The sequence below is a fragment of the Notolepis coatsorum genome (genome assembly GCF_963971535.1).
Source record: "Notolepis coatsorum genome assembly, chromosome: 10".
NCBI classification, from domain to species: Eukaryota; Metazoa; Chordata; class Actinopteri; order Aulopiformes; family Paralepididae; genus Notolepis; species Notolepis coatsorum.
The window spans coordinates 53981003-54002800 of NC_140174.1; positions in this window are offsets into that span (position 1 = coordinate 53981003).

Sequence of the window (21798 nt, forward strand, 5' to 3'; positions counted from 1 at the left end):
ATTTAAATGCCAGTGTGTGTGATGGAATATATTTGCAATATATCAAATGCAAAGTAGATTTTTCTGGGGGGGATTATTACAGGCTAGCATGTGTCAATGATTAGCAACAACAGTTTTTTGTAAGGGTCCCGCCTCCACCAATCACATGCGGCTCCCTTTGTGTGTGTGAGAGCAAGAGAGAGAGAGAGATAGTGTGTGAGTTGCAGTGATCTCCTGGTTGTTCCCCATCTAGGTTATCTAACTATTGCGCTGCTGCAACTAGAAACACTGGCCTGGCCTGCTTCTAAGTTCAGTGGCGTGTCACGGCAAAAAAAATAAAAAAAATTATTAAATTTTGTTTGAAATCATCTGGCGACCCCCCCGCGGCGGCTCGCGACCCCCACTTTGGGAACCCCTGTGTTAAACAATGTTGGATTATGTAATTGGTGGGTCATGAGTCATTGTGGAACAAAATAAATATCGTGCAAATTGATTGATTGATTGCAAATTTTATTACTGTCCGCCTTGTTTCCAACTGGTTAAGCTTGGCGACTCTTTCGAAGTCGCCCTCTTTCGAAGTTGGTTGTGCTTAGAGTTTGTCTTTAGAGCAGGGCGATAGACCACCAGCCCTGATTCCAAACTGTAAGCATAACCAACTTCAAAAGAGGGCGACTTCGAAAGAGTCGCCAAGCTTAACCAGTTGGAAACAAGGCGGACAGTAATACAATTAGCAATCAATCAATCAATCAATTCAATAATCCACGCCCACTTAAAACAGCGCACCTCCCAGCTGCTTCTATAGAAAGTAGGTTAAAAAAAAATCCTCCTATAGGGCAAACAAAACTTATTTTTTTTCCTATAGGGCAAAGAAAACTTTTTTTAAATTCAATCGAATTTCTATAGACGCATCTAAGAATGAAGTTCTATAGAAAGTAGGTTCAAAAACAAAGAAAAGTTGGATGTGTTAGTTAGTTTGTTGGATGTATTAGTTGAGAGACAGTTGGATGTGTTAGTTTGTTGGATGTCTTAGTTGAGAAGCAGTTGGATGTGTTAGTTTGTTGGATGTGTTAAGTTGAGAGACAGTTGCACTTCCGAGCTGCTTCCACACGCAGGCAACTGCTCTCTTTTTTTTTGGGAACTACTTTTTCTGCGGATGGTTGTCAATAAATCTTCAAGTAATGTGTGTTTATTGTATAGCAATAAGGTTGGATGACATCGGTCATTGTATAAAAGCCATTACACCACGCACAGTCGTGGGTTATGAGAATTAGACCATGCCTAGGGGGGTCTAACGACCCTCGGCTGCGCCTCGGGCCTAACTACTGTACCACCCCTAGGCATGGTCTAATTCTCATAACCCACTCCTGCGCGTGATGTAATGCTTTAGTGTGTGTGTGTGTGTGTGTGTGTGTGTGTGTGTGTGTGTGAACCAGGAAAACAAACAAGGACTGTAGGAATACAGCTTCCCTAGAAGATAACGTTCATAGACTATTGATATGGACTGACACAACAAGTTGCGGCTAGCTGTTGTGCTACATGGACCAAAATACTCAAGCCATCCTGGCTGCACCAAAACACTGCCACTGCAGGTCAATGAGTGGGGACAGAGTGGAGGTAATGTAACATTAATAATTACTATTGATATCGACATGCATGCTGAAATTGTGGCTGAGTTGTGCTACATGGACCCAAACAGTGCAAACAGAATTGGGGTAATGTAACGTTAATTATAAGGAATGGTAAGTAACTGATTTTTTTTTATTGACAATAAGTATTACACATCGGGTATAACATTATTGCAATAAGCTCTATAAACACAGATTATTTGACTTCCATTTGTTTAGGACATTGAAATGTTTTTAACGGCACCCATTTTTTCTAGCGGAAACCCTGATTTCCCCCAATAATGCAGACAATCAGAATTCACCAGCCACCAACGAGGCTGCTGGGAAACAAGATGGCTGCCTGAACTAAGAGCTCTACACTGTCTCAGTGATTAAATGTGCAATTCTTACCTCCACTCAAGGACAATTTCAATAATTTTGTTTCAACTTAAATTAAGTAAAGGCTTTTGATAAAATGTGGTGATTTGCAAGATGGCAACAACAAGGAAAGGCCAGCGAAACAAACCAGATGTCGACGACCAAACAATTGAAACAGACAATGACCCCACTCTGGTCGAAATTATGTCAGAGTTAAAATCTCAACGCATTGCAATATTGGGCCGATTAAACGGTATCGATACTCGTCTGGAAAAGGTGACAAACCAAGTATCGGCGATTAAAGAAGGACTGACTAAAACAAACAAAGCAGTCGACAAACACAAGCAGCGCCTGGATGAGGCGGAAGAGAGTATTTCTGCACTAGAGGACAACCTGCAAACAACCCAGCGAGAGTTACACCGAGCCGAAAAGACATTGAGAACAATGGAGATGAAAACGGATGAGTTGGAAAACAGAGGGAGGAGGAAAAATCTGGTTTTGCTGGGGCTTCCAGAGAAATCGGAGGGTGACCAAACTCTACCTGAGTACATTCAGCACAAACTACCCAACTGGCTCAAGCTTTCATTGGAAAAAACATTCGACCTGGAACAAGTGTTTCGCCCAGCGCGACCACAATCACAACCACACGCTGGGAAATATCCCAGACCAGTCCTAATCCGTTTTTTACGAATCGGGGACAAAGAGCTGATCCTACAAGCAGCAAAGAAATCTACAATCACAGAGGGGGAAGCCAAACTCACCATTCGCCAGGACCTGCCCACAGAGGTACGTCGAAGACGTAGAGAATTCGACCGGATGACCAAGATATTCATCGAAAAGGGCATGTTTCGAGGATTTGCATACCCTCACCGGCTTCGAATCCTCCATAAAAACAAAATTGTCCTGTTTGACGATCCAAAAGAGGCAGAATCATTCGCCGACGAGCTGGACTGAGGTTTGTCTCGTAAACCGTTACCCATGGTGGAGGTAAGAAGATGACATTTACATTTTTTTTTTGTTTGTTTGCACCCCCTCATTATGACTGTTATAATACGGACAAATCACTTGACTTTGAAACCCCAGAGGAAGGGGTATTGATTTGCCAATACAGTCGCGATCGGCTGTTCTTTCTTTTCTCCTCAGCGTGTATATTTACTGTCTAGCAGCGGTACTTCCTGCAACAACGTGTGACGTCATACGGACGATACCATGACTAAAGGAAGGGAGGGGGGTACAAGGAATGGCACGAATTTAACATGCATCTGTTTTGCACTGATATTTTTCTCTCAAACATTAGAAGGTCACAATGACTGAATGGTAAAAAGTATGTGGAGAGGAGAACTCTCAGCAGTATAATAAAAAGAAAAAAAAAAGAAAAAAAAGTCTGCCTAATAAGAAACACCCCTCACCATTCAGTAATATCAGGTGACCAACTCATATTTAACAACATGGGGGGAAGTGAAGAGGGGAGGGGGTGTAAAGAGAAATACAAATAAATAAAAGGAAGTTATTACACTGAAGACAAGAGCTCCAGGGGCCAATATAAGAAAGATTTAATTCTTTTTCAGTTATTTTGTTTTTTCCATTATTGTTTCTCTATGGCCTACTAGGAGTAAGGGGGTAAATGTCGTGGTTCAGAAAACCATGGCTGGGGTGGGTTGATGTATTTCATGTATGTTTTGTGTTCTATGTTTTTGTTTTTTGGTCATGTTTATTAATAAAAGCAATGGCAATATTTTCGAGGCAAATGTATACAGTCATAGATACTCCTCAAAGATTGCACCAACTACCATGTCAGATATAATTATAAATTCGTGGAACATTAAAGGCTTGGGAAATCCTATTAAAAGGAATTTTTTTTTATCCCTTCTAAAAGAAAACAAAGTAGATGTGGCTTTTTTACAAGAAACATATTTGTCAGACACTGAACACGCAAAGTTAAAAAGAGAATGGGTAGGTCAGGTCTATTTCTCATCATATAAAAGTCATAGCAGGGGAACGGCTATTTTGATTAACAAAACAATACCATTTACAGTAGAAAAAACAATTACAGACCCAAACGGACGGTTTGTCTTGGTGTCAGGCTGCATTTGGGGAACATCCATTACTTTTTTGAACATTTATGCCCCCAATGCTGATGAACCCACATTTATGTCTGACATGGTGTTGCTGTTCAATGAAAACTGTAAAGGTTTTGGAGTGATGGCGGGAGATTTTAATCTGACAATGACAGCATTGGATAAGTCTAGTCAAACTAACCATAGCTCCAAATCCTCAAAAGTTCTTCAAGGGTTATGTGCAGAAAGTGGCCTAATTGATGTCTGGCGTGAATTACATCCAGGCATTAAAGACTACAGCTTCTTCTCAAATGTACATAACTCATATAGTAGAATAGACTATGCCTTTATTTACTCAAAATATATATACATGATAAAGGAATGTGAAATTAGCCCAATCATTTTATCAGATCATGCCAGAATATGCATGACTATTCAGTTTAATAGGAACAACTCGTTCACCAAACAATGGAAATTTGATAATTCATTACTCCAAGATGAAGAATTTAAAGTAAAAACGCGAACATGGATTACAAACTACATAAAGGAAAATAATGACCCCCTCATTGACCCTAACATTATCTGGGAGGCTGCAAAAGCCACTTTAAGAGGACTAATAATTTCATATGGTTCATTTAAAAAGCGAGTAAAAAGAGCACAAGCACAAGAACTTGAGAGAGAAGTAATAAGATGTGAAGCACTTCATAAGACAGCGTCTACAGAGGACAATTGGAGACAATTAATTGTGGCCAGGGCCAAATTAAACCTTAATATTTCAAACGAAATCACAACAAAAATGAATTACGTTAGACAAAAGCATTACGAATTTGGCAATAAACCAAGTAAATTACTGGCCCATCAATTAAAGAAAGAACAATCTGAAAGAACTATTAAAGCAATTAATCTCAATGATAATATAACATATCAACCTAAAGAGATTAATCAAGCTTTCTTTGAATTCTACAATACACTTTACAAATCTCAAAGTTCTCATTCATAAGAACAACTGGACCAGTACTTACAAAATAAGAAATTGTCAAAATTGTCTGAATTAGACCAGCAATACCTTAACTCATCATTTACAAAAGAAGAGGTTCTGGCCACAATTAAGTTAATGCCCATAAATAAAAGCCCAGGACCAGATGGTTTTTCTGCTGAATTTTATAAAGAATTTTGGACTGAACTTCATCCCATTTTTATGGCAATGATGTATAATTTCTGTCACAATAGAATACTCCCTCAATCAATGAACCTAGCACATATCACAGTATTGCACAAAAGTGGCAAAGATCCTTTAAATTGTTCATCATATAGACCTATTAGTCTTTTAGATCACGATTACAAGATTATAACCAAATTATTAGCAAAAAGACTAGAAGATATTTTGCCTAAATTGATTAATCCAGACCAATCAGGTTTCATAAAAGGGAGATATTCTGCTGACAATATAAGGAGACTTTTAAATGTAATAAACCATTTGGACACCAGTCGGAGCCCTTCTCTGCTCCTATCACTGGACGCAGAGAAGGCCTTCGATAGGGTTGAATGGAACTTTCTTTTTTCTATACTTGACAAGCTTAATATGGGACCAAACTTTATCGCTTGGATTAAAGCAATCTATAAAAATCCTAAAGCAGCTGTCATTACCAATGGAGCTTCCTCTGATTTTTTTACACTAACGAGAGGGACAAGACAAGGATGCCCACTGTCGAGTTCACTCTTCGCGATGGTGATTGAATTGCTGGCGTCATGTGTACGAGACAATATTCACATTAAAGGACTGAAAATGAATAAGGAGGAACATAAAATATCCTTATACGCAGATGACATTATTTTATACATAAAATACCCAGAACAGTCCTTATCACACTTATATAACGAAATAGAACAATTTGGAAAATACTCTGGATATAAGTTAAACTTTAATAAATCAAATGCTTGTCTCCTGCATATGACCCCAACCGAAACGATGTATAAAACATATCCTTTTAATTGGTCTCCAGAAGGGTTTAAATATTTGGGAATAAACATTACACCGCAACTAGAGAACTTGTACAGGGAAAACTATTGTCCTCTTATAGAAAAGATAAAAACTGATTTGTGTAAATGGTCCACGCTCCCATTATCTCTGCTGGGAAGAATAAATGTAATAAGAATGAACGTCCTTCCAAGACTAAATTTCCTTTTTCAAATGTTACCATGTTACTTATCTACAGAATTTTTCAAATCTATGAATAGACCCATCTCAAAATTTATTTGGTGCAACAAAATGCCTAGGATAAAGTTATTGACACTTATGAAACCAGAATCCATGGGAGGTCTCGGTCTCCCCAACCTCCAACATTATTTTTGGTCAGCCCAATTAAGAAATGTACTGTCATGGTCGTTGGGAAGACGGGACTCACAGTGGTTTCAGTTAGAAGCTAAATTTGTTGACCCGTTACCATTGGACTCTCTCATATTTATAAAACAATTTAAAAAGATAAGAAACATAGGTAATTGCTTCACTGTTTTTAACACACTATGTGCTTGGAAGGACTGCTCAAAAAAACTGGGTATCACCAATTGTACCTCCATATACTCTCCTATCTATCACAATCCTGATCTAGATAAACATCTAAGATCAATTAATATACTCAAATGGGCTCAGTTGGGGATAAGTCAATTCAAAGACCTGTTTCATACAAATATGCAGTTAAAATCATTTATGGATTTAAGAACAGAATATGCCATCCCAAATACTGATTTCTTTAAATATTTACAAATGAGAAACATTATACACATACTGAGAAGAGAAAATAAACTAAGACTAGAATTACATGAAATAGAAGAAATACTAATGTCATCGACCACAATTAAAGGTAAAATTAGTGAATTTTATGACATCTTCTCCAAAGAATGTCACTCATCTTTTTTGCCTTTGTTGAGGATCTGGGAGACAGACCTAACCATGAAATTTGCAGAAAATACATGGCTAAATATTTGTGATAGAATACACTTTCCATTTACAAGTAACAAAATCAAAGAAGCAAATTTTTAATTTATCCATAAATTGTATTTAACTCCAATAAAAATGCATAAAATGTCTAGAGATAATTCAATAAACTGTCCTAGATGTAAAACTAACGAAGGAACATTTCTACACATGTTTTGGCACTGTGATAAACTAAAACGATTCTGGAATTGTATTCATTTATTTACAAAATCTGTATTAGAAACGGAATTTGACTTGTCCCCATGTGCCTATTTACTTAATGAATTACCAGAGATCCAGATGGATCCAAAAAAATATAGACTGCTGATTGTTATAACATACTTTTCCAAGAAATGTATTCTCCTGTTTTGGAAAAATGACTCTTCGCCCACTTTTGAGATGTTTCAAGATCAGATATCCCAGCTTCTTCCAATGGAGAGATTGACCTTGGAGGAGCGCGGCCGGGGGTGGATGTTCCGGGACCTTTGGTCTCCGCTGTTTTCTCGATTGAGCAGAGGGGCTGTTGATTGATACGGCTAGTGGCGGTATGTGAATATATCCGCATGCTGTCGCTGGCCGTGTCGATTGGTGGTTTTGCTGTTTGGTTGGGGGAGGGGTGGGGGCCGGGGGTCTTGGGATGTCTATCCCCGGTTGTGTATTTTTTGGAGGTGGGTTTCCCTAGTGGAAGAAGTTGTACAACAGACGCGTAAGAGGCCTGTCTGTAGTATAACAATGATGTTGTTGTTGTCATTGTTGTTATTATTTATTATTGTTTATTTAAAAATACGTATGAGAAAAAATGAACAGTGTAAACAATATCATTAACTCTGAATATAAAAATATGATAAAAGCAAACAAGACGCGGTCTCGGACTGGTGGGGGCCCCTGATTCGAGGTCTTGGTGAGTCGGAGTGTTAAAGAGGCATGATGCTCTGGCTCGCTGGGGCGCCGGATTTGGGGTCCTCACGGGGTAGGGACCTTGGTTGTCGATACTGGAGATGACGGGTGATCAAGTAATCTCGCCTTATGGTACATACATGTGGGTATATGCATGTATATATGTATATATATGTATGTGTGTATGTATGTGTATATATATATATATATATATATATATATATATATATATATATATATATATATATATATATATATATATATATATATATATATATATTCTTATTAATTTATATATTTAATTTATACATGACTATTTTATTTTTCATTATTCTGATTTAACTGATGGTCTTGTCATTGTCGTTATTATTATTATTATTATTATTATTATTATTATTATTATTATTATTATTATTATTATTATTATTATTATTATTATTATTATTATTATTATTATTATTATTATTATTATTATTATTATTATTACTGTTATTGTCCTGTGATGTCTTGTTTATTAGTATTGTTATTGTATTGTATTGTCTTGTTTCATGTTGAAAAGGGAAAATAAAGAAACTGTGAAAAAAAAAAAAAAAAAAAATTCACCAGCTGAAAACCATCACTCTCATTCATACACATAAGCTCAGGCAGAGAGAGAGAGAACATACAGTACCAATACAACTCAGGGTCGTAACACACAAACACACAGACTTGAATTTTATATATATATACAGGTATGATAGGCCCCGGTCTGGACACACTCCCAGTGGGAAGTCTTATTCATAACTAAAAAGGTGTGCTCATCAGCAGAGTGCGACAGACACCCTTTTTTGACGTTGGGCAGGGGAGACAACAAGTTTCAAGTTTCAAGTTTCTTTAATAGTTGTCATACAGAAGTACAGAATACTTTTATACAAAATGCTTCTTACTGTTGCGCTCCAGAGACTGTGCAAGACAAGATAAGTATGAAATAAAATAACATAGTAAAATTAGAAGTAAAAAAAAAAAAAAAATGAGGTCACAGTGTTCAGTTTAGACATATGTACAATGTTCGATGCAGAATAGACGTAGTTACCATACAATATACAATACTGTGCAGTGTACTAATATACAATACTATATAGTGCAAGGCAGAAATGGAGAAATGGGACGAGGTGCAATTTAGGTACAATTCACAGTAGGTGTACGAGTTGTAGTGCAAATCCTTTATCAATAAATATAAAGTGTAAGTGTGTTTGTGTGATCTAAAGTGTGGAGAGTGGGTGCTGCAGTGTGTTGTTTGTTTGAGTGAGTGTGTGCGTGTGGGTGTGTGTGCTGTGTGCATTTGATGGTTGTTGCATAGTGATTATTGTTCGTTTAGCAGCCTGATGGCCTGGGGATAGAAGCTTCTTCTGAGTCTTTCTGTGCTCGCCTTAAGACTCCGGTATCGCTTGCCTGACCGCAGCAGTTCAAAGAGGCAGTTGTTCGGGTGGCTCGAGTCCTTAATAATTCTCTTAGCCTTCCCCTTGCACCGCTTGTTGTAAATGTTCTGGAGGGTGGGAAGCCCCCCTCCAATTGTGCGTTCGGCTGAACGTGTCACTCTTTGTAGTCTGCTACGGTCTTGTGCAGTGCTATTCCCAAGTTCAGACCTCAACCAAACAACAGGTGAAGAAGGGCTGGCTGAAGGTAGAACTCCTGCAGCGGAACTGCCTCTTCATCGTTTTTCCACAGAAGCAAGAGGTCGCGTAGAGCCGGAGCTCTATACATTAAGCATGCGGAATACAAACCCCATCACGAGGCGGGTTAGTAATGTAGTATGCGATAGCTTAGCTTTCCAGTTAATGCTTAAGATACGTTTTGAACAAAGAAGAAGACGTTCTACTGCCGGAGAGTACTGTGGATACTGCACGCGCTGCGTTTTAGCTAAAGTATAGGCGAAAGGACAGGGGGTCACACCGACCCACAGCTTAGCTTCAATTAGGCCTAGTATCATAGTTTAGCTCGTGTGTCGCTCCACCTCTCCCAGCCCAGCAGCGGACACCGCAACGGACGTCGCCAAACTGCACCCACCTCCAGCCTTCTCCTAGCTGACGACCTCCAGCAGTCACCTGCCTAACGTCAACCCAGCCCGCCCCTTGCTATCACCGGTGACAATCACGGGACTGTTCGACGGCCATCTCACCACACGGACGTTCGGTGGGAGAGCAGGCCAGCCTTGGTTAGTACACTTAAGCCAGGTACAGTTAGCGCTCCGAGCGCTGGAACTTTATCGGCGAACATTCTCTTTGTCGAGAGCGTGCCCTTTAAGGGCGAAGAGAGTAAGTACTTTGAACTGACACTGGTACCAGTGACTAGGGGCGCCCCGACGTTTATTATTTTGGGGAATGCCGGCTTAGATAGGACTTTTGTTTCGAGTGTGGGCCCACTGTATTTTGATTAGATGTGTTGTGTGATAAACGTGTGTTCAATTATAATCTTTCCCATCGAGTAGCTCGCGGAGCTCGCCAGTACCCTCTCTCTCCCTACCTACGGGTGGATGGAAAAGTATCTTAACCCTTACGGGGACCTGTTTCATTACTGTAGAGTGAAAGATCTAAGTGCCATGCAAAGTGCCTTGTATTGATTGCATGCTAAAAAATATATAAAGAGAGGCGTACAAATGGGAGCACTGTGTCTGTTAATGGGTTAATGGGTATTCTGAATTAACCCCTTCCTTTCCGGGTAATGCATATTATTGTTTAACCCCTTCTTACCCACGGCCTATACATCATTGGGACAGGTCTCTGCTCGTCAACCAGGAAAGGTACTGCTTTGGGGAGAAGGTACATCATCTATCACTACTGTCACTGGGTGTGGGAGGGTGCGGGAAGTATTAGGGGAAGTGTGGGTGTGTGGGGAATTACTGCGAGTCTCCCCGGAGGGCAAGAAGGACCAGCGCACCACCCCTAGGTTAGTAAATCCTAGGCCCCATCCACTCCCTCTGCTAAATCTCAACTCTAATACTCCTGCACTACAGTCAGGGACTCAGCCGGACCCAGATCTGCTGCGTTCCCACTACCTGGTGACAGTGTACATCTACTCTCATAAAGTAGGGATAATCCACCCTTCTACACTAGCATTGAATTAAATCAAATCAAAATCAAACCAAATGTTTTTGTAAGGCCCGACAACACATGTTAATGTCCCCATGGGCTGGGCACGTCTTCTTCTTTGGGCAAGTCAAGAAGAAACATCACAATAAATTAAGAAAAAAACAAAAACACCATGAAGTGCACCTGCTTCCGTCCCGAGGTGGTCCCTGCGCCTGGTCCTGCTCCTGCTCCCGAGGAGACCCCTACCTCTGCTCCTCGTCCCCCTTGTCGGCCCTCCGTCTCCGGTCCCAGTCTGTTATGTTTCCACACCGTTACCAATGACACTGACCATAGCTCAGGGATGGCCAACCAGTCAGAGACTAAGGGGGCCTTCACATTAGCCATTCGGGGTCGAATCAGAGCACGATCGCACCAAAATAAGTGTTGATGAGAACGCTCCCCCCCATCACCGGGGACGCTGATTCACTCCAAGACGAGACCGTTGGAATAGGTGGTTTCGGGTGCGTGCCAGTGTCCCAGACGACAGAGCGGGGCGTGGTGTGCAAGCTAACCTGTAATGCTTTCATGCTTGCTTGAATTTTGGGCAGATAAAAACATACAGCAACAACTGGACACAATACCCACAAAAACGATATTTATGGGCAATTTGGCGAGTTCAGACCTCAACCAAACAAGCATGTTGAGCCTCACGGCTCAGTGGATCGATGAAAACTTCGAGATGAAGCCGTATTACAAGCCCAAGATTTCCCTGGCTTGCATACAGTTAGGCCTGGCCATTTTTATTCTGAGATGATAATTCATGTATCTGACCAATGCACAGATTTTGTCGAGGCAGGTAGCGTTATTTCGGGAACATTTATATCTAATGTGTTTAAGGCAGAGGTTCTGTGTAGGATTGTTAGTAACTGTCTAACTGCATATATAACTGTTTACACTAGAGGGCGCTCTAGGCGGAGACACTCAGGAACACCACCAGGTGGCGAGTATAAATAGAGGTGTCTCCTCCCACTTCTTTCTCTTTCCCCCAGTCTCTCAGTGAGAGAAGACCTGTAGTGTTACTGCTCTGCCATGTGAATAATAAACCACGCCAGTTAAGGCTCAAGATAGAAACCATGCTTCTTGACCACATTATTGTCGCCCTATAGCCGAATTCTGTTAACATAATGACTGGTGTATTTTTCGTCCACGAAAAATGGAGGCTGTAATAATAATTATTGCTTGAGAGTCTCTATGAGTAATAATAATTAGAGGCTCCATTTTTCGTGGACGAAAAATACACCAGTCATTAGATATCAATTTCCCCGAAATAACGCTACCTGCCTCGACAAAATCCGTTCATTGGTTATCCAGATACAGATGAATTAGCATCTTAGAATAACTTAATAACATGTAAAAGACAAGCGCAACATCCAATTTGGCTTTTCTCCAGCGCGACCAGCACGTCTTTCGTTGGATTGGCATGTTTGTCTAATAATGCTGTTATTAGAAAATGTGCGTGCATGGGTACAACAGATCAGTCAACAATGTCGAGCTAAAAGTGAAGAAGATGAGGCTTCAATATCTTTTCCGTGGTTTGATGCAGTGGACAGCATAATCGGCCAAAAGCAACCAGTGATCCCTCCGTTGTTTAATCACTACCCACAGTAATGTGGCCGGTTAGCCCATCCAAAGCAAGGGAGCCTGACGTGTTTGTTCAATCACAACCAGGGATGCAGTGGTGGGTGGACGGGGTACCACGCCGCCCTAGTAGTTCACTGAGCAGAAGTACACGCAATCGCGCACAGATGTGCATGCGCGCGCACACAAAAATGCTTTCACAATTGTCACTGGACTCGTCGCGCCGTGCACCAAGTACCCGGCGGCCGGCACTTATCTATCACCTAGACTTTGCATAATAATAGGATACCGATAGCATAGGGCTGGGCGATAAAACGATAACGATAACTATCGCGATAAATTATTTCCTCGAAATAAACATGAAACGTGGTCGCAAAGTTTCGATATATCGATTTTCCAAGCTTGGATATGAGCACACGCACTAACAACCAATCAGTGAAGGAGATGGCCGACAGCGGAAGGAGACCTGCGGTGCACCTCTGGGTAGAGAGGTAGGACTCAAGTAGTAAACAAGGCTGGCTAGGATAATTAGCTTGCACGGCGCTATTTTATAGTTTACGTGCCGACTGGGTGTGTGGCGTGAATTCTGAGGCCACGGTTAGAGTAGTGTGGGGTATGCGGTGGACGTCGTTGCAATGTATTGGGGCGGAACGGAGTATTTTAGGGTCATATTTAGTACATTGTCATGGGATACACCGCTTGCTCTGGCTAACTGCTAACGTGCGAGGACTGATGACGACATCAACTCGAGACATTCGCAGCAGCAAAACAAGTCTATTAATAGCCCGTCCATCGGCGCCGGGCATAAGAAGTTAATTAAACTTGACAGACATTATATCGACGATAATTATCGATATCGAGTTATATGAAAATAATTTTAAAATTTTTTAAGTTTATATGTTTTTGGCCATATCGCCCAGCCCTACGATAGCATAACAAAGAATGAGAAGAGCCAAACCAAAATACAAGCCTGTACCAATTGGTGGGGGTTTGCTTGAGCTGTGGAACCTCTCACTATGTGACAATGGTCCCGACTGGAAGGATCAAGGATGAGGCATTAAGTTGTGCTTCAGAAGGAAACTGTCCTTCTGTAAACTAAGTTACATTGTTAATTTAGTTTGTATTTACTTTTCTAGTTTAAGTTCATTCAATTAAAGAAATTGTAACTACAATTACATTTAAAACATTGTTTGTTTTTCAACCATATCTGTTGACAATATAATTTCTTTATATATTGAAGGCTACATCCTGCTACCTTTTTCAGCTTCTCTATTTCAAGGCAATATTTACAAAAACTAAACTAAAACTAGTAATTTCCTATACAAACATGTTTCCTACTATTTATTCTGCATGATAATAATCACGTGCGTACCCGTGCGCGTGCACGTGGCGTCCGGGCAGTTCCCATATTACGACTGCACCACTGATCACAACCCATCGCACTATTACTACTTCCAGTAACGCAGCCTGACGTTAGTCCATCAACTAGCCTGCCAATCGGTAAGTAAAGTTTTAGCATCCATATTCTCATGACTTTTCAGTGTCTGCGATCCATTGTGTTTTTAATGCGCAGCGTAAGTGACCAAAAACGCACGACTTATCAATGTGACTAGTTGTGTCCAGCGGGACTATAGCGATCAAGTATATATGCATATTATCTTTTACGTTGTTCGATATATGTTTTGTCTATCTGTCTGTAATCTATGTGGTTAGCGCGTGGCATGGCCATAATGTTTTTAGTGTAGGAAAAGTATCCAAAATCCCACCTGTATCTAACCCATCGTGTAGGTTTAGCTGGTACATTACTTCCCGAGGTACAGCGAAAATGTCCCGTGTAACTGTTTTGGTTAATTCAGAAATATAAAGACTATAGAGAGTTGCTCTCCTCAATTGTTGTGGGAGCGAACCAAGACTGCAGTGTGTACACAAACCAGAGGGCGGAGAGGGAGGGAGGGAGTTCGGAGCGAGGACGGAGCGGAGCACCCGTTCCTAATGAGAAGACACCCTAAGAGCCACAAAAATGACTGTGGTACCATAAAGAGCCACAATACCAGCGTTTCTCAACCTTTTTTTCAGTCACGGCACCCTTCATGTGTTTATATACTGTAGGTCTCACCCTCTGGCTTCTGAAGTTGCTAATGTCTTTTTTATTTGGGCCTCACAGTGTTAAAAGTACCCTGTGAGACCCACAGTTGCAAAATTACAAAATCACTTTTAGCCATAAAATTTTTTTTAAGCACATGTATAGTCAATTGGTCCTGTTGTTCAGCCTCACAATGCTATTGGATAGTAAATGTGTTTATATTTGTCCCACCCTCTGGCCTCTGAAGTTGCTAATTCTTTTTTATTTGGGCCTCACAGGGTTAACCTCTTAAGCCCGAGATATACAGTCAAAGTGTATATTTTCAGCATTACGTGTGTTTACCAATGATTTTAACTGTTATTATATAAGATTATAGAAATCTCAGGGCATTGAGTCGGAAACCGGCGCATATTGACAGGAGGAAGTGGAGCAGCCAAAAGTGAGTGTAGTCTTTTGAAGGAAGAGACCCAGGGCTTTCGAATTGTGGATCGCGAGCCGCTGGTTGGCCACCCCTGATGTAGCTGATCGATCTGATGTGCTGTTATTTTAAGACTTGTTCTGCTTAGATAAAATGTTCAATAAATGTTCAATAAATTAAGAAAAACATGCGTTTTATATCTTTATAATATATATATATATTAATAATAAGCTTCACATCATCCCCTGCTTCAGAAGGTACAGGTGAGTGGAATGGAAGAAAATCACCCAAGGTACTCAGTCGAATGTTGACTGAAGAAGGGAGGAAGAGAAGAAAATGACTGCTGTAGATTTCAGAGAAAATGGTCCCGGCCTAAGTGGACAGTCATTGTAACACCCATGCTGATAAGCAGATGGTAATGGCGCGATAATGGAAAATGGAAAGGCACATCTTGAATTGCAGCTCTGTTGTGAATGGAGGCAACCTCCCAGCTGGTGTCAGCCTAAAATCTCAAACTGGGAGAGGAGCTAACATCTTGATTAAATAGTGTAATGTTGTTGAGAATGTGTAATGTGACCATCCCTTTATATATATATGATTGAGAATTGTAGTTCTGCCCCTTATCCTGTTGTTCACCTGTACTGTTGAGATGTAGGCTACTACTGAACTGTATAGTAAAGCTCACTAAACTGTTAAGATAAACTATTGAACTTGATAGTAAAGCTCACTAACTGGATTCCTGGTATTCTGATCACCATTTCAATACCTGCATAATACATAACATAAAGGGAACTGGCACAGTTCCTTGAGAACAGGAGAAGTGTCTCACTTTAGCTAGCTAACACAGTAGCCAAGTAAGCAAGCCACACACTTCACAAACACATGACAAGGACACACAATGGCCAGTCTCCCAGAACACAGATCAGTCAGCTCGAGATGGATCATGTGTTTCACCAACTTCCTTGTGGCATTGGATGTTAGCGATAATACCAGATGAATACGAGATATTTGATACGCTGCTAGATTTGGGAGATGCCATTAACAAACTGTCTTAAAGTGAATACTGAATATGAGATCTATGTTCTCAGACAAGCCAGCAGGCAAAATGAGAATGAAACTCTGGATGCTTACCAGACAAGACTAAGGCAGCTGGCGTACACCTGTGAGTTTTCAGATGTTGACAAGGACATTTAATCACTGATTATTAATTTATTAAGACGTTATTCCTGTGATTGCAAAATAACAATCACAACAACATCTAAGACATAAAGTGCAGAAACAAGCTGGGCAAAAATCACAGAAGATTATGATGATTATGTGTATCACAAAGATTCCAGCTCCTTCCGGGAGCGCATCAAAGTGTCCTTGAGCAAGACACTTAACCCCATAACTGCTCCCGATGAGCAGTATGGCACCTTGCATGGTTGCCTCCGCCATCGGTGTGTGAATGAGTCTATCCCTATGGTTTATCTATTGCTTTTCCACTCCTTATCTTGGTCTTATAATTAAGGAGTCCCTTAAACGTAGTTCGACCATTGCACAAAAGACCGTAGTAACCAATGTAAGGGAAACAAATTTAAGATACCTCTGACTCGATATCTGCAGCCCTATTTTCAGAAATTTCGCTTAAAGGTACATGCCCAAGTAAATGGATGATTGCTCCACTTCTACAAGGTCAATTAGCATGTTCTTGGTATCTAGGAACATCTAGGGACCTGGGGGTATGTATTCAGAAATATTATGTCTGTTACTAGGCTTGAGTAAATTGTGATGAAACAAAAGGAGAATATAAATTATGATTTTTTTTGCATCTTTGCCGGTGAATAACACCATGTTACAATTGTGCAACCACCGAGCTCACTCACTGTGCTCATTCACCACCTTCTTGAGATCAAGTGTAAAATCTAAGCAAATGAATAAAGGAAAATGATTAAACAGAAGGATTTGTAGATACAGTAATAAATTATAATCCATTTTAATTATAAATTCATATTTGACCTTAAACTTGACCTTGACCTTATTATGGCCAAATCATACATCTATAGATAGGGGGAAAGCTCATCTTTACATTGGCAGTGTTAAATCTGGATTTAGTAATTTCCTAGTAATTCTTTTTCCGATAAATTCTTATTTTCGGTAAATCTTAAAAACATCTGTAAACAAACGTAGTGCTGAAAATATACTCTTTGACTGCTGTTTTGATAGGGTTAAGGTCTTTACTCGTGGCTACATTTGAAAAAGAAACACAACAGTAATTAATACAGTCTGTATTGATAGATTTATGATAAAAACAGCAGGGTCCCCAGATTTGGGGACCAACAGGTTAACAGCAACATGGTTGAGTTCATGGCAATAAAGAAAGAAAATGAATGCATCCTGAGAAGAGTGTTCGTACCCGTTTTGTTGGATTCTCTCCTGTAGTTAATTATAAATGTTTTGGCAAGAACAGACAAGTTGTCATATTTTTTTTGACCTCTTGAATGGACCTCTTCACGAGCCATCTTGAATACATTTTTGTTGCCATTTCTTCCCACATTCTTTGTTTGCTGTTATTTGCGGATTCAATTTACTTCTCAGTATGCTTTATTTTAATGTATTCCTTCAATAATAGGGATAGAACGATTTGTGTAAATAATCTGAACCCTTCGGTTCAACCACCATGGTTCAGGTCACCTAGAATGCCTACTGGCAAGTGGACATTGAGATGAGCTACAGTATATCACATGATATTCTCCAGCATCGGTCTGCTGTTTGGGTGCATTACAGATTTCCTATTTTGTACGATAGAGATGGATTAAAGAGCGAAGTGTGAGAATTGCGCTATGCGAGGTGTATGCAAGCTCCAATACATTTAACGTTATGGGCCAGTTCACATCGCATCGCCCCAGTCCGTTACCAGCACAAGGAGATATCTGGAAAGGAAAAAGCAACTCCTTCTCCCCAACGTATTACAGAAAACAACCTCTGCATTTAGATTCCCACAGGGCAAAATCCATAATCATGCCCCCTTAAGAGAGCCACCTATAATGAAAAAACAATTGATAATAGACAAGTACAGTATGTGTGAACTTCATCATCGACAATGCGGTTCCAAAGGCAATGACAATCATATTTTGTGATTTGTCTGTACAGCTTCTGTAACTGCGTCAGATCTTTAATGCATGACACTATGCAAACGCTTCATTATGCGTCACCCACACTCTTCCGTCGAGTTCTGCATCAGATAGTGTGCTCCTGATGATCTGTGTTCCCACTTGTAGCAGTCTGGAAAATATGGTATATTATTCAGAACTGCTGACTGGTGTTTTATATCCCTTTTGTACACAAAGACATTCTAACTAGTGTCATTGATATTCACACGAACAATGACACAAGCGTCCCCTTCTGAAGAGCACTGGAATATGGATTCTAAACGACATTATTGGATTTCATATTCTACAATGCTTTTCCCTTGTGACTGGCAGGCGGGACCAGCAGGGGGCAGTAGCAGGCAGAGAGTGTCGGGGAGAGTTGGAAGGAGATATATGGCAGCGGAAGGAGAGAGACGCTCTCTTCGGCAGTGAACTTGAACAACGAACAGTCGCAGCAAACGGGGGCTCTGGAGAGCCCTGCTGCTAAAGTTATGCCAGAGGGCCCCGTGGAATAGTGACAGGTGATAGAAAGTACTTACTAGTGGATGTGATATCCTAGAAGTACCAGTGATAGTGTAAGAGCAAACGGTACAGAACACAGGACTAACAGTATCGTGTTATAGCAGTTACAGTGAGCGGTATAGGTAGCGTGCGGCTAATAATAGTCTGAGTTCCCAGTAGTCGGGTTATAGCGGTTACTGTGCCGGTATAGAGTGCGAACCCTGATACGTGCGGGACCTACAAGCAGTCTCCCCCGGGCATCAACAGCTGTCTGCACCGGCGTTCTACAGCAGACCTGCTCCTGGCTGCCTGCAGGACACGGGAGTTATTTTTCCCCAGCAGAGGTCGTCATCGCCCAGCACAAGCTCAGCCAGCACTGCCTCTCTGCTACAGCTCCGAGACGAAGACGGCCGGCCGGCTGATCTGCTATGCCTGCAATCAGCCGGGCCACATCAGCAGAGACTGCCCCCGCTCGGCCGGCGAGCCACGCCCCGCCTCTACTCCCAATCCCAAGGACAGTCGACGCCGTCGGAACCGGAGTCGCCGACTCGGCCGCGGAGGGCACCGAGACGCAAGACGTGCAAGGGGAATGCCTCACACTGGACGTCCAGATCGACAGGGTCGAGACCCGCTGCCTCTTCGACACCGTCACCACCATGTAAGAGAGCCACTTTCAAAGACACTTCCCGAAGTCGAAGTTGACCCCCGCCAACTGGATCACTCTCATTGCCGCCAATGGGTTGGAGATCCCAGTGGTGGGGTGTCTCTACGCCGAAGTGAAGTGCCTAGATATGACATTTACGGGGAAATGCATATTCATACTAAAAGACGACCCAGGCCGAGGGGACCCAGGAGACGCCGTCCAGGGACTTCTGGGCATGAACGTGCTCGGCGGGGTAGACGGCCTGTTCGCAGGGATCAAGGGGATGCGGCCGGTGAACCGAAGACGTGTCGACGCTAGAAGCATCGCCATCCGCCGTGTGGTCGCCGTCCTGGCCCAAGAAGGCAGAGAGTGTACCGCCCCGGGAAAGATGGGGTACGTCAAGGTGGCCGGCAGAGAGTCTGTGGTCATTCCCCCGCACAGCGAAGTGGTCGTCTCAGGCCGCTGCGAGACGACAGCGGGGATGCGGCGTCCCGTGATGCTAGAGAATACGCGAGTGCCAACCTGCCTCCCGGACTATTGGTGGCGAACGTGGTGGCATATGCCCGACAGGGGAGAGTGCCTGTGCGGGTGTTGAACCCGACCGACGTCGAGATGGTGCTCCGACCCCGGTCCAGGCTGGCAGAGCTTCACTGCCCCCGTCAGGTACGGCCCCAGAGCCCAGGCCCAGATGACCTGCACTAACGTGACGGCACCCATGGAGGTCCTGGCCATGGACTTCACCGTATTGGAGAGGTCGGCGGGTGGCTACGAGAACGTACTGGTGCTGACCGATATGTTCACCAGATTCACTATTGCCGTACCGACCAAAGACCAGACTGCGAAGACCACCGCCGCTGCCATCATCAAGTACTGGTTCATGTACTACGGTTGCCCTGCCCGACTCCATGCCGATCAAGGGCGAAATTTCGAGTCGAGCGTCATCAAGGAGCTCTGCCGACTGTACGGGATTTCAAAGAGCCGTACCACGCCTTACCATCCCCAGGGGAATGGGCAATGCGAGAGGTTCAATCGGACAATGCATGTGTATGTATCGCCAGGACTACGTGCTCAAGAGTGTGTTTGCTGAACAGTGTGTCCAACTCATGAAGGAGTGTGTAAAACTGTTAGCATAATGTGTGATCGTCGATCGATGTGTGAAACTGTTGGTCTCAGGACCGTGTTCATGCATGCGTTGGTTGATGTTTTGTTCTTAACTTGCAGAGGACTTAGCAAGTTCAAAGTGGGGGGAAATGTAGCAGTCTGGAAAATATGGTATATTATTCAGAACTGCTGACTGGTGTTTTATATCCCTTTTGTACACAAAGACATTCTAACTAGTGTCATTGATATTCACACGAACAATGACACAAGCGTCCCCTTCTGAAGAGCACTGGAATATGGATTATAAACGACATTATTGGATTTCATATTCTACAATGCTTTTCCCTTGTGACTGGCAGGCGGGACCAGCAGGGGGCAGTAGCAGGCAGAGAGTGTCGGGGAGAGTTGGAAGGAGATATATGGCAGCGGAAGGAGAGAGACGCTCTCTTCGGCAGTGAACTTGAACAACGAACAGTCGCAGCGAACGGGGGCTCTGTAGAGCCCTGTTGCTAAAGTTATGCCAGAGGGCCCCGTGGAATAGTGACGGGTGATAGAAAGTACTTACTAGTGGATGTGATATCCTAGAAGTACCAGTGATAGTGTAAGAGCAAACGGTACAGAACACAGGACTAACAGTATCGTGTTATAGCAGTTACAGTGAGCGGTATAGGTAGCGTGCGGCTAATAATAGTCTGAGTTCCCAGTAGTCGGGTTATAGCAGTTACTGTGCCGGTATAGAGTGCGAACCCTGATACGTGCGGGACCTACAAGCAGTCTCCCCCGGGCGTCAACAGCTGTCTGCACCGGCGTTCTACAGCAGACCTGCTCCTGGCTGCCTGCAGGACACGGGAGTTCTTTTTCAGGCTCAGCCAGCACTGCCTCTCTGCTACAGCTCCGCCTGCTGGTGTCCTCGCCGAGAGTGTTCGACGCCATCTTGCCTCACGGACAACAGTGGCGAGGTGGCCATTTTTGATGAGTATAAACGCTATGCTCCGGATCCTTACATCATACACAGTGTGGTGCAGCCTGCGGGGCGAAGTTAACGTTGCTAATTACAGACCCCAAACATAACATGCCGGCATTAGCATAGGGCTTTTGTTTTGGTAATTGTGGGCTCACATTTTGTTTTATTTTCATTTCCTTTGAGCGTGGTAACATGTGTGATGTAATAATATTTCCCATTCAGTGAATCCTTCTATTTCCTCCTCTATGTTCCCCCTTCCTTCCCCATATTACGGAGTACGAGAGCAGTATATATAAACCCTTAGGGAAGGTAGTGATACTGTGACCAGCCCAGACGTGGGCAGCATTTAGTCTGGGTATAGCGAGAGCACTTGGTGCCTAGGC